This window comes from Wyeomyia smithii, chromosome 1 (assembly GCF_029784165.1).
Source record: "Wyeomyia smithii strain HCP4-BCI-WySm-NY-G18 chromosome 1, ASM2978416v1, whole genome shotgun sequence".
Lineage (NCBI taxonomy): Eukaryota > Metazoa > Arthropoda > Insecta > Diptera > Culicidae > Wyeomyia > Wyeomyia smithii.
The window spans coordinates 82,523,249-82,537,981 of record NC_073694.1 but is presented as its reverse complement, the minus strand read 5'-3'; the positions used below and the strand labels follow the sequence as shown (position 1 = coordinate 82,537,981).

Below are 14,733 nucleotides of genomic sequence, written 5' to 3'. Positions count from 1 at the left end.
CTGATTCATGTGATAAAGAAAAAGTTATTGGAAGATGGTCAGAATCAAAGTCAGCATGTGTGATCAAATCACTACATACATGACTTTGATCTGTTAGCACCAAATCAATTGTTGAAGGGTTTCTTACAGAAGAAAAGCATGTAGGACTATTCGGAGGCAAAATAGAATAGTATCCTGAAGAACAATCATTGAATAAAATTTTGCCATTGGAATTACTTTGAGAATTATTCCATGAACGATGTTTAGCGTTAAAATCGCCGATTATGAAAAATTTCGAACGATTTCTGGTGAGTTTTTGTAAATCACCTTTAAAATAATTTTTGAGCTCGCGTGTGCATTGAAATGGTAAATATGCTGCGGCAATAAATAAAATCCCAAGTTCAGTTTGAACTTCAATTCCCAAAGTTTCAATAACTTTCGTTTCAAGATGGGGAAGAGCACGATGTTTGATTCGGCGATGAATAACAATTGCAACTCCACCGCCGGAACCCTGAATCCTATCATATCTATGAACCACGTAATTGGGATCATATTTTAATTTAATGTTAGGTTTCAAAAATGTTTCAGTAATAATTGCAATATGCACATTATTTACTGTTAAAAAATTAAAAAGCTCATTCTCATTGGCCTTCAATGAGCGAGCATTCCAATTTAATATTTTAATTGTCTTATTTAAAATCATTGCTAAATTTTAAATTAGAAACAATTTTAATAGTAAAATTTGTGCCTATTTGAATGGCTTCAAACATTGAATTTGCCTGCAACATGGCGTTCATAAGATCGAACATTGCCTGTTGCAAAAAAGAAAGTTTACCTGCCGTAATAGGCCCCAGGCAGTTGACATTAGAAAAAATATTTTCGGCAGCAATATTAGCTGGAGTAATAGGTGTACAATTATTTTCTAGCGTGTTTTGCTTACCCATATTAACGGTCATTTTCGAACTACCAACACTAGGTGGTATAATGTTCGAACTACCTGTAACCTGTGCATAAGTTAAACGGGTATGCAAAGGAGTAGGTAAACTATGCGTCACTGGTACGCTTGGAGAATTTTGTTTTGAAGTTGGTTTTAATTGAGAAATTGAATTTTGTTTACCTTGCCTTGCCTTAACAATTGCTAAACGGACTGGGCATTGATAAAAATTTGACATATGGTTGCCGTTACAATTTGCACAGCGAAAATTTTTACTCTCTTTCACAGGACATGTGTCCTTTTTGTGAGAAGAGTCTCCACAATTAAGACATTTTTGGTCCATGTTACAGAATTTGGAACCATGGCCATAACGTTGGCAAGTACGGCATTGGGTGATATGCTTTTCACCTCCGCCATACTTCCTATAAATCTCCCACTTTACACGCACATTATACAAAGCATGTGCTTTTTCAAAAAATTTTAAGTTGTTAACCTCATTGCGGTTAAAATGAATTAAATAATTAACAAGGGAAATTCCAGTTCTCTGACTGTTTTCGCCTCGTGATTTTTGTTTCATTAGAATTACTTGGGTAGGGGCTATGCCAAGTAATTCTGTTAAAATAAGTTTGATCTCATCAACGGTTTGATCGTTGGTGAGACCTTTCAAGACAACCTTGAACGGCTTGGCGTTCTTGGTGTCATATGTAAAAAATTTGTACATCTTGTCAGTTAAATACTGAACAAGACGATCACGACCCTTTACTGAGTCGGCTAATAAGCGGCATTCACCTCTACGGCCAATTTGATAGGTAACTTTAACGTCAGAAACAAACGTTGAAAGTTCCTTTTTGAATACATTAAATTCAGAAGAAATAGTTACCACAATAGGTGGAACTTTCTCCTTTTTTAAAGATTTTATATTTTGTATAGTTTCATTATTGGTAACTTCCATTTCACCAGCTTCTTGCTCAGGCAAAATATCAAAAGGATTGTCACTACAGACACTCGAAGTGTCAGAAAAAGATGCCTCTCTTTTCCTCCCCGCAGCGATGCGAGGTTTCTTTTTCCGTCCAGCCATTTCAGGTGATACGAAAAAAGTTAAAACAAATGTTAAATTCAAAAGTAAGTAGTCTTGAGAAAGACTGATGGGAAATAACTTTCAGGTAGTCTTTAAAAGACACACTGACAAAACACAAACTTTGAAGCTATAGGCAGTCAAAGACCAGTCCACAAGCAACCGAAAAAACGTCTGATCTGTAGGACAGTTCAAGACGCACTGGTGTCGGTTTTGTGTTGGTGTTAGAGTTGATAAGGGGATTTGTAGTCTTCGTTTGCGTCTGGCTTCTCTCATCGTTATCCTCTCGGGTCTCTGATTTTCTGTACCTCTATTTCGTCATTAAAAATGGGGCACGATCTGTCAAGGGTACTATGGTTGCCGCGACAATTAACACACGTGACTGGATGTTGGCATGGACTCTGGTCGTGAAATAGTTCCGCACAGTTTACACAGACTCTGTTGCCTTTGCAACCCTCTTTTTTGAGTCCAAATCGCAAACAGTCCATACATCGAATGGGATTAGGCACGTACATCCGCAGTCTGCATTTGTAGAATCCTACATCGATAGTTTCTGGCGAGTAGCTGAAATTGAAGGTTAAGATGAAAGCTCCGGTGTCTTCCATGGAATTCCTCTTGTTTATACGTTGTCTCCTCTTCACATCAGTTACTTCAAATTCCGATAGGTATTGTTGGATCTCTGCATCCGTTAAATTTTTCAAGTCAGGACAGAAAATGGTTCCTTTCGTTGTATTAAGCGTAAAGTGGTCAGTTATTTTCACGTTAACTCCGTTGCAGAACGAAGAGCACTTGATCAACTTTTCCGCCTGTTGTCGATCAATTGATTTGAGTAGCAGTGTTCCTTCCTTCGATCGCGAAATTTCAACGCCCTTGTTATGTTGTCGACACATTTCTTAATTATAAACGGGTTAAGATCAAAAAAAAAAAAAAAAAAAAGCAAAGCCTTGGTGCTACATTCCAATCCGGAACTTGACCTTCTGTTTGTTATACACAGACTTCGCAGCCAACTGTTTAGTGTACAGGACAATTGCGGGGCTAGCGCTACGATCCTACTGGGACTAACAGTCTCTCCCGAGCCGGGACTCGAACCTACGACGACTGGCTTGTTAGGCCAGCATCGTACCTCGAGACCATCTGGGAGGTTAAGATCATCCATGGTTTTTCCGACATCTATTCTGGTAACGACAAGATATCTTCCGCCAATGTCTTCACCGTCTATACGCTGTTGTTTCATGAAACAACTTTCGATGTTCATGTCACGTTGCGCTGTCCGTTTGCCTTGTTGCGTCTTTTTAGAAATACCTGGTATTAATTCATCCTTCTGTTTCCCCAAAAAATAAAATCGGGAACCAAACATCCAAGGTGGCGCGCCACCACCTGGATCGATAGTCATGTTCTACCCAAAAGCTTTGAAGAGTACAAAAGCGGCCGAATACACTATACACAATGAAAGGTCTTTTATTATACACTTAGATCGAAATCGTCTACAAGAAGTGTGTGGATAGCTCGACGGCTGAATCCAAACTGGTTTGACTCCTATTTGACTTTACCTTACTGATCTGATCTGGGAGTCTTAGAGGGTCGCTATATTCCGCCACAACATTGGCCTTCATTAAAAAAATATTTTTCATTCCTCCATCGTGAACTTTTTACCGAAAGTTTTGTGACAACTTCAAATTGCTTAAAAAAGAAGGAGGTTGTATCCAAGACACGACCACATAACCGACGTAGAACTACGGGTATTATTGATTTTTGGAAACTTTCACTAACAAAAGCATGCAAACAATTATTCGTTGCTCTGATGAACCCTTTTTTTGTATGCCTGAAGGGCATTGAACTAAAAGAGCCACTGCGACCATCATATTAATTGTCTTTTGTGGCAGACCCTGATGAACCTACCGGATCCTGTACGATACTTAGCGTTTGATGAATTTTGCGTAGAAGAGTCCGTTTTTTTGCAATAGGTTCCTTAAATTTGTCACTTGCATGATCGAGATTTTGACTAATAATTATCATGGTCTCGTCTTCAATCGCGCGTTTCTCGTTAGTTCATGATAGGGGATGTCCTTTCCAGTGGTGCGGTTCTGTCAGGGAGGCACGAATTGTACTCAGTAATGCATATATCAAGATGGCTTGACAAAGTAATTTTTTTTAATTCTTTTATCACCAATATTTAGTGGTTAATTTGTGAGTTCGAAATCCAATTTGTGGTAATTTGTGGTTAAGTGGTTTCCGAGAAATTTTCAAAAAACTGAGTCAAGCTATCTTGAAACATGATTTTTCTTTAAATGAATCGGACAACGATGATATATACATCAATCGAAAGCTCTTAATTTGTGGTTCACGAAAATGTAATTTTTAACGTCATAATTACTAGTGTTTGTACAGAAATTTGTGTTTTATTGTTCACGTAGTTCTACGTTTTGTTTATTTGTTGATGACGCTGCTGTCCGCTAGTGGCGTTGGCTGTTTGCGGTGTTTGTCACTGCTATACTGAGCGTGCGTTTGGGGAATATGCTAAATATCGTGATTCTTAGGAACTTAGCCAACACACTTGCATTACAGGTAGCTTAACAGGCGCAGAATGGATATGTGTAAATTTGTTGTCAAAAAGGATACCGGTAACGAAAATGTACTTTCAAAGGAAAGCAATCCAAATTCGAGGGATTATTTTTCAGAACCAGTAGGAATGGCAAACAATAATTATCACTTTTTCATCACCTAGACTCGGAGAAATGTTTCAGAAATATTCAAACAAATGTTCAAATAAGTTGTCGGGATCCAACTTAATGTTGCTCTTCTGTTATTTTTTCATGCATATGTGCTAACTTATGAGCAAAGTAATAAAGAAGATTTCTGCTGTCCGCGTGTCTGTTAAGCTACTAGTGGCAGGGTCGCACAGAGGAGTACCTAGAACAAAAATCTGGCCAAAATAAGAAAAAAAATTTATGTCGCTTTTTGGTGCCGCTATATTTTTTCTGCAGCTTAAATAAATGCTTCACAATATACCATCACTCGATTAACGTTAAACGGTTTTATCATATGCTGAGAGCGCTGTAAACATTGACAAATTTTCAAGCATTTTTTGAGAATGGAACCAAGTTGTGCCGGGCGTCAAAAAAAATGACAATTGATCAATATTATGCACCAAATGAATTCTTTATGTTCAATGCTAATAAACCGGTTGATAAAAATTCCGATATTAAAAATTATAGCTACTCTTGAGAAGTTTTCGAAATTAGTGATTTTTACGTATTTTCGAGCGTTTTCTATATTGAAAGAGTTATCAAATTTCGCGGAATCCGATCATATAATCATCGGAGGAATGGAAGTTCGTAACATCACATCCTCGCAAATCCGTTTGAAAAATGTTGTTCATGACATATTTCGACGAATACCTGCCTCATGCTTAAAACAGAGTTTCAGTTCAACAAAGATTAAATGAGATTAGTTAAGTGAATGAACTTCAACTAATTTAAGTTAACTTAAAATTAACTTGATGCACAGAATCAATAATCTAGGTAAATAACACTACGTTCAAAAGCCTTTTTTCAACCTACGTAGGTTCCACGAGGCATTATATAATCTGTGAGCAACAAATTGAAAATTCAAAATGAAAATATTTTGCTACATCATTTTTCTTGCAAATTCTTCGATTTGTTTCGCTGCCCGTTTTGCGAACACAAATTATACGAGCGTATTTCTTCATCTGTTCAATAACATTAATGAAGCCACATAGGCTATATAAATGTAAACATCAAGTTATGTGCGTGATTATCAGAGTTACTCTTTGATACAATTCTGCGCCTATTGGGCTACCTGTAGTAGAGCAAGTGTGTTGGCTAAGTTCCCCGAATCTCGATATTTACCATATTCCCCAAACGCACGCTCAGTATAGCAATGACAAACACCGCAAACAGCCAACGCCATTAGCGGCCAGCAGTGTCATCAACAAATAAATAAAACGTAGAACTACATGAACAATAAAACACAAATTTCTGTACAAACGCTGATAGTTATGACGTTAAAATTAATATTTTCGTGAACCACAAATTAAGAGCTTTCGATTGATCTATATATCATCGTTGTCCGATTCATTTAAAGAAAAATCATGTTTCAAGATGGCTTGACTCAGTTTTTTGAAAATTTCTCGGAAACCACTTAACCACAAATTACCACAAATTGGATTTCGAACTCACAAATTAACCACTAAATATTGGTGATAAAAGAATTAAAAAAAATTACATTGTCAAGCCATCTTGATATATGCCTCAGTAATATTAAAAAAACCTGGTTGTTTGAAAGCTTATTTTCCATTAAGAAGAATTTCAACGCAAAGCTTTATTTAAGAATTTTTCGAGGAGTATCCGAAAACGATACAAAATAGCAGAAAGACGAGACGATTGAAAATAGTTCAAAAAAACGGTACTGTCCCGTTCAAAACGGTACGTCTGGTCAGCCTATACCTCAACTAAATGAGCGATTATTTTTCACAAATTCTTCATTTATAGTAAGCCAGCAACCAGCCGAGAGCAAGGCTTGCTCAGCAAGGCTTGCTCAGCAAGCGAAGGAGGAACGTGTCTGTGATTGATGTATGTATAGCATTTTTAACTCAATTTTAACAAGTTTTGTGTTATGAAGATATTTCAATTATTACAGCAAAGCTTTGAGCAGTGTTTTTCAGCTGTCGATCAATTTATGTGTGTTAGAAACTCAGTCAGTAGTACAGATACTGTGAGCATTTGAAAATGATAACATAACATCTGTTACCGCCATAGTGTACGACGCAGTCTAACCATCGAGAAGTACACATTGCAACGCTCTGTCTGTGCAGCACGGTGAAATTAATGATTCTCAATTCAACTTTTCACTAATTCACCATCGCGTAAATCTGTTAATTATTATACTAAATCATCATCGCTTGAAAGAAGGCTGACACCCTCAACCGCCAAATAGAAACATTTGCTGGCACCCCGCGCTGCTGCAGAGATATGTGACCAACTTGCAAGTGCACTGCTGCTACTGCCGCAACCCGCTGCTACTAGGTAAACTATTCTGTCGACCTTTCCAGAGAAAACCAGCAAGCGATCAATCAGAGGACGTAATTTTCGTTTCAACAAGGCTTTCAATAGTATAAAAGTTTACATAATCAAACAACATTATTCTGCAGAACGAAGAAAATCCGATTTATAAGCATTTAAAAAGCGAAAAATTTCGTCTTCTTTCGTTAATAGATTTTCACTTTACGTCCCCATAGGCTGAAGAAAAATGTAGTTTTACGTAAAAAAAAAACAAATTTTTCTGTACATTTTTGTAGGAAAAAAAATCACAGTGAACATTTTTGGCAAGGTAGCATCCGTTCCCTACAATTCATTTTTAGACAGTTTTTCTGTACAGCCAAAGGGTTCTGAACTCAAATGCTTCAAAATAAAAGTCTATGTCAAAATACCTTTTAAGAAAATTACTCTCGAATCTAAAAAATTTACCACCAGTAGAAAATATTCAGTTTGCGTCAGCAAAAACATGTGAAAAGTTTCATTTATATCAAAAATGTTTGAATATTTTCAGGTCACTTGGCATGGTTTTGCTCTATGAATATGCACATGGTTGTTGTTAGTTTTATATTATTTTATAGTTTCCTTCATGCAGGTCACTACACTGAAACTGAGCTCAAAACAATATTGCATATTTCAGAAATACGTGTTTATAAGCACCGATGTACATTTTTTGTCAGTTATATGTTAATAAAATACAAAATCCTGTCGTGTACGTCACTGAGATTGAACTTCTTGATTTGCAGTTTTTTCATAGTTCTTGCATATTTTAGTCAGAGGTTTATTTGCGCAGACTTTCTCAAAAAGTGTGCAGATTTTTACAGACTTTCACTTGCGCGAGCAAATTTTTTTTAAATCACGGACAAATATTTTACAGATTCAAGCAGATTTTTTGGTTTTTTCGAGTAGTTGCATCTCTGCTGTCCGAAATATTTATCAGATGTACACGATGCACCCAAAACAAGAACAAAAAACAAATACAAATCCAATAATTTGTTCCTCCAAAATTAGTCCTATCCTCCGCTTCGGTGCGTACCCAGTGAGAGATAATTGTTAAGAAATGAGTTGATAAATAACAAAATATGATTGTCATTCTGAAACTAACCGATTATTAATACGAGTAAATAACACCAGGTAATTTCCGTGATGAAATTCTACCCTGATATCTAATGGATTTCCGGCAGTTATTGCATCTTGTAGGAAAAGCTATGTTCGCAGTCAGTTAACCTATACGCCAACAATATACGTGATTAGTTTGGACCAATGAAAACGAACGTTATAAAAACCATGGCAGATTGTGGCACTACTAAAATAATGATTACTTAATCATAGCGAAGTTGTTTACACAACACTACGAATTGAAATTCGGAGTTTCCGATTCTTTCACTCTTATGATTGGGCTGTTGATTCGTTAAGGCTACTTAAACAACAAAGTGCTCCGGAAAAGCTGATTTTATCCATGCTAGCCACTGTTTTCAATAACTCTCACTTGAGATGTGATGCTGTTGATTTTATCACTTCCTTGTTTTATTTAGAAAGTGTAAAAGAAATAAAATGCTTGCAAATTTCATTGTCAGCACGCATTACCGCTGCAAAAAAAGGGTAACAATAAATTTTTAGTCTTCTCAACACATCGAAAAAGATGCACATACAAAACAAAATCCAATGCTATACGAAGGACCTTACCCGTTGTTTGTATTTTGTTCGATAGTTATTACTGCGCACGGCAGCTCTCTTCTGAGAATCCCAATTGGCTCAACTCACCCACCCTTAACCATTAGCGAGTTATGCTACCGTTATAAACAGTAGATACACGCTCTTGAAAAGGAGCGAGGGTGTGTTTGTTGAATTCTTATTTTGACTCACCGGAATTCCACATGAATCACACTGCCATAAACTTCTCCACGTGTTTAAAAAATGAAAATTATTCTATCAAAACCTTGCATTTACACAAGTTTTTCAATTGCAAAAAATGGAGATTAAAATTATCGATTGATATTCACAAAGTAAGCATTCTTACAGTAATTGACATTTACTGCCTTCATCAATGCTGAAAGTCATTTCACTACAATTAAAATGAGAACCATTCTCAGCTACGTCTACTTTAATCAAGATGTCAGAACAGCACGGTTAAGATAAACAGACAATAATACACACTAACTAATAAAACAGACAAAAAAAAATATCCTTCTGAATGATGCTCACATCCACTTGGACGAAAATATAATAAGTAAAATTATTACTTTCTTTTGAGTCTGTCCTTTTAAATTTTTAAATTAGTGTGAATTCACTGTTAATAAGGCAAATTTTATGTGGAGAAAAGTACTCATATTATAATCAAAGTCTTTTTCGCTTATCAAACTTGTTCCATTTAAAATAACATCGTTTTCATTTTTCATCAACATGAGATGATAACAAACACAGGAAGAGAGCACAAGGTGAAGGGCGCCAGCAGTATTGATTTTGTCTCTATTTCAGATCCGCTTGGTCGTTCGATGAGACAAACACCTTAATGTTCACGTTGGGAACGAAAAAACGAATTACTGGCGCACATAACTGTAGCTACTATAACTATCACAAGAGCACGATGCTTTCCCCCAGTATCAGTGTCGGCAACCATGGCAATGTTACTTTAAAATTTCGCTTACCTAGCTTTCTTTCGACCGTTTCTCCAGACTGCACGCACTGATTGCAGGTGATTATCGATCGTAGATGTATCTGGCCAAGAGGCCTAACCCACATGCGATCGTCGGCTCTCTAGTCACACAATACTTCGTCGTTAAGCTGTTGTATGCCCTATACGCTTGAGGAAAAGTTACGAGAAACAATTGCTTCTAGCAATTTATTCCTCTTCGATGCATACCGACGATTATGTACATCCAACTTTTCAAACCTCTAGGCACTTTTATACTATTTAATATCGTGATGAATATACTGTTTTAAACATACACAACACAATTGACTTGACCAATATTTAAAAATATTGCATCGAAAAGCGCTAAATACGGTAAACGTCAATGCGATGAACAGGATCGAAATTCGACCACACCTTGCTAAACAAAAATGGTGAATGAGCAAATTTTCTGGTAGTCGGCGTGTACACATTACTCTCCAGCCATATATATGAGAATACAGGACAAGCGAGCAAAACACGGATATCATTTCATTTTCATGGATAAGATGCAAGAGAATCAAACGTTGATTTCTCAAAACGACAAAAAAGAAGGTAAAAGGACAACATTATGTATGGTGTTCTCAACTCCTCGAACTATGGCTCGTCAATATCGAGTAAATGATTCACTCTTCAAGTCCTTTTGCATATAGTCGGCTCAATAGTAAACGTTGTACACTGGAACTGCGTTTGTAACAAATCGGGAAGCCCAGGAACTCGACAACGATAACAATTTCGGACGAAATGCAAAGTCCAAGCATGACAAGTACTACCCTATCATTGAGATAAAAATTTAACAATCTAACTACTTTTAAAAGATATAAAAAACAACACTGTTGTAGTTTCACATGTTGTTTTTTTTTAACTTGCTTTCTGTGATACATTTTGTTATTAACACGCCTAAGTTTCATATTGATCACATACAAATTCACAAAAAATGTGCTAGCACCAGCGTAGAGTACATAATAGTTATTGCAAACACATACTTTTCTCCAAACACGCAACCAATGTAATTTTGGTGCGTTTACAGTGGTGATGGCGGGTCAAAATTGTTTAAACATCTCTTATCATCACAATCCAATCCCAAACAGAAAAGAAATAGCATAATTATAGACCCGTGCAAACCATACAGGAGTCTCATAATTTCTAAATTCATCATATTCGAAATTTTCACTTAACTGCGGAAGCAATTACAATCTTTTAACGAAATAAAGCTTAGCTTCAAATATATGTAATAGTGTTGATATGTAACCGTTTGTGGCAGAATACACAATAAAAATTCTGAATAAATATTAGTAAATAATTAACTCATCACAAAACATCCTATTAAAAAAAAACATATTCGTAATGTTATATCAGAGCGTCACCCAGTTATAATTGCAGATTAAAAACATAATAAAGCGAAATAAAATCATTCTTATTCAATAATTATAGTTTTTTGTTTGCGTAGTTTGGATGTGCGAATTCTTTTTGTGTTTTATGAAGTTCACCATTTTTTCATGATAAATGTTTGGAATCAGTTTCACGACTATATCAAATGTAATAAATAAAAATTGAACTTGTTTTTACCACGAGATTTATTCTATAAAAAAAAATTTTAATGATAAATTCTGATCATATTTTCTATCGTCTGATACAATATTAACACAGACCGACCAGTACAGCGCATAAAAAGCTGGTTACGACTATGTCCGTTAATTGCAACCAACTCGATACATTTGACCATTTACGGTATAACAGCTACATAGGATGTCAATGAAACTCTGCACAGTGTTACTTTGTTCTTTCTAATGCACATATATTCCTACTACTTACCGCTTTGCCGGTTCCAATAGGAGCTTTGTCTATATAAGTTTCACTGCTGTGCTCCGTCTGCTTAGTTAGTTGGCTGGGACAAAACTTCTCCAACTACAAACGAAATGGTGTCGATCACTTTTTTGCTGCGGCTCTTTTGCTTTGTGCAGTTGTTCGTGTAAATATATTCCGTTTCTTTATCGCTGTTGAACAGTACTTTCTTCGATCTATAGCACACTATTTTTATAAAATAGTATCGCAACGTTTACAATCCCCGCTACACTTTCTAGTATTTTTGGGTAGGTTGGTGGTGAATACTTTTCAAAACAAATAGAACGTTATTATTGGCAATACTGCAAATGAACCTTCCGTTAATTTAACTTTTTTCAACTACAAGCAGCAATACCAATTGTTTATCTTTTTCCAAACCAAGCAACCATTCAATGATGATTCACCACAAAAATATACTTCCACACTAATTTGTTAAATGACAGTGAACCCGGAAAATTATACTGCAAAAAACGATGTGTTCAACTTCACGGTCAGAGTTGGAATGAAGCTAGTCCAGAAAAAATGTTGTTACGCCGCTATGGCAAAAATAATATTGTAGGATGCTCAACAACTGTAGATATATTTAACACCATTCATCCTTCGGAGCTTCTGGAGTAAAAAGAGCTACGAAGAGAGTGATGAGCAAAGAAAAGTATGTGCATGATGCACATTAACTAAATTGTTAAAACAATCCAGAGAGCTCAAGATGTGCACCAAAGCCACGGTAAAATGGCAAGGTGAGAGAATTGTGAGAACACATGACCGCCACGTTATAGAAATGGAAGCGAAGATCTGTGAAGAGGAGAATTGAGAATTATGCTTTGCTTATGCTCGACGATCGCTTCGCACAGAGTGGGATTTGGATGTGTATGTACGAAACTACTGCGCATTGCGCTGGAATACCATCACCACCATACAGTGCTGAAATTGAAGAAAAGCACTTCATAAGAAGAACAGTGACATCGCGGATCGTTAGAACTCACCGGTATCAATGCAATTATCGTTTATTATTTCTGCTGCTCTGCCACGACTGATTATGACTGCCACGGTAATCAATTAATTTTTGTGATAATTGCAGTGTTGATACGAAACCCGATTTCTCACTTATTTTATCAACGATGTTAGGCGAAGAATATCACAGCTTTTAATTTTAAACAATCAAATAAAAATTAAATCATTACAACAAGTATTTAATAGTACCGCAGATGTGATATTGTCACTCATCATGACGAGGATTTAGTTACCGTTAAAGTAGCATTGCGATGTTGGCTTACTGATTATAAAGTTATATAGGTATATTTACATGTGCAATACAATGTAATAAAAACTTACTTTATTTATAATTTCTACGCAATGAAAATCAAATTATTATGTTAGCAATGCTAAATGCAATATTGTCTTTCTCTTAGAAAGTGATTACTTTATCACTGTGAAAACCTAAGTACCATGGAACGGGGTGAAATTGATCAATTTTCATAATATTTTTCACTTAACATCGAATAAAGCTATTCATATACATTTGAAGTTTTTCATGTACATTTTTCCCGAAATAGTAAATATTCAAAACAAGAACTGGTATGTGCTCTAGAAAACCTCTATGGCTGTTGATGAAATTTCTATCGTCTACTTCATGAAATAAATTCGAGAACTCTATAAGATATTATGAGATACATGGCTGCCAGATAATATTTGGGCACCATTGGCTGTTTTTCAGAAACTTAAATTCACCATCTTCGCCATCGAAATACCCAGATTAGGCAGTAGTTGACCAATTTAGGATGTATCTGGATTTAGAATGGCGTTTGAGGTCGGATTTTAGCTTTTGGCTAACATCCTGTTTTTAAAAACCCATATTGAATGGTGCACGGATACTCCTTAGAAATTCCCTTCGAAGAACAACTGCGTTAAGGAATTTTATATTTATATACAAGATTATTTAATTAAATTTATAAGGAATGTCAGAAAACACATTTCTTACAAAAAAATTATTCATGTCGTTATTTTTTATGTAAATGCAGTCAAATGTAAAGAAAAATTTTGATCAATGTATATTTATTTGTTTACTTTTACCCTTGACGTCAACTTGTTCTTTTTTTTAACTTTCCAATTTTTCCATATATTTCTATTGATTTTTTAAATTTGTTTTTAATTATTTTTGATTTTTTTAAATATTTTTGAAATTATTATTTTATTAATTTTTATTTATTGTTTATTTTTTTATTTCTTATACTGATTTTCTTGTACTTTGTTCAATTTTTTGTTTGATTTTTATTTATTTTAAATTTTTTAAATTTCTTTTTATTTGATGGATCAATTATGAACCATCTATTGATTACGCAGATCAAAAATAAATGTTTCGGAACATTCTTCTTTCGTATAGATCCTAAAATAAATTCGTATGGGTGGCAACACGTTGTCAGATAGCCGTTCCCTCTCCTCCTCAAGCGTTACGTGTTTTATGGACATATCCTTACGACAGTTCAGCTTTAGCTATAAGGCTATTTTGCTATAAATAGTGAAATCTAAAATGAGGTATAATCGAATCTAACTATAATTGAGTCCGACCTATATATGAGTACAGTGAGGTTTACAGGGTGGCAACATAGAAGTGACACACGTGTTCGAGTGAACCTCGTTGTATGACAAACATCTGTGCATATTTTGGAAGAATCACGTGTTTACTGTTTAAATACAGTCAGTTTGAGTTCCGCTTTCAAGAAAATTGCAATGGATTCAAATAGAGAACAAACAACGGTCTTACACCTGCAAGGATAGACTGACATCGAGATCAGGGGGAAGCTGTCACATCAGAATTTAAGCAGATTATTCGTCTACAGGACCATCAAGCGTTCAAGGACACAATACAAGAAACAAGGATAGGATTTTTAAGAAGAAACCTGGTAAAAACCCAAATGAATCCACCTAGCAGTGAGACCCAGCCTTTCTTCAGTTTGTTAAAATAGATTTACACGAACGCTTCAATTTCCGGAAATAATACACCTTGATAATAATTGCTGGATTTATTTCTCACTCTGAATAACAAATTTTTGGTAGCTAACAGTCAACAGTGAACTATACCGAAGATTTGAAACATAACATTAAAACACATATGAACAAACATTTACACATGCAAGTAACATAAAGTAAACATGTTTCAAATTTAAGACGTGAATTT

The 14,733-nt window shown here is 35.5% G+C and overlaps 1 protein-coding gene across 6 annotated transcripts in view; it reads right to left on the bottom strand.

The window, feature by feature from the left end:
• Positions 1-12,445, bottom strand: part of LOC129718565 (protein singed) — a 98,395-nt gene extending 85,950 nt beyond the window's left edge. For 4 of the 6 annotated variants that reach the window (XM_055669446.1, XM_055669448.1, XM_055669449.1 and 1 more), the window contains exon 1: positions 11,529-12,445. The gene's annotated coding sequence lies outside the window, so the exon portion shown is untranslated. Of the gene's footprint in view, positions 1-9,690; positions 10,121-11,528 lie in introns of those variants that run through there. The other 2 variants (XM_055669447.1, XM_055669450.1) reach the window with 2 other exon arrangements.
• Positions 12,446-14,733: the final 2,288 nt, after the last annotated feature.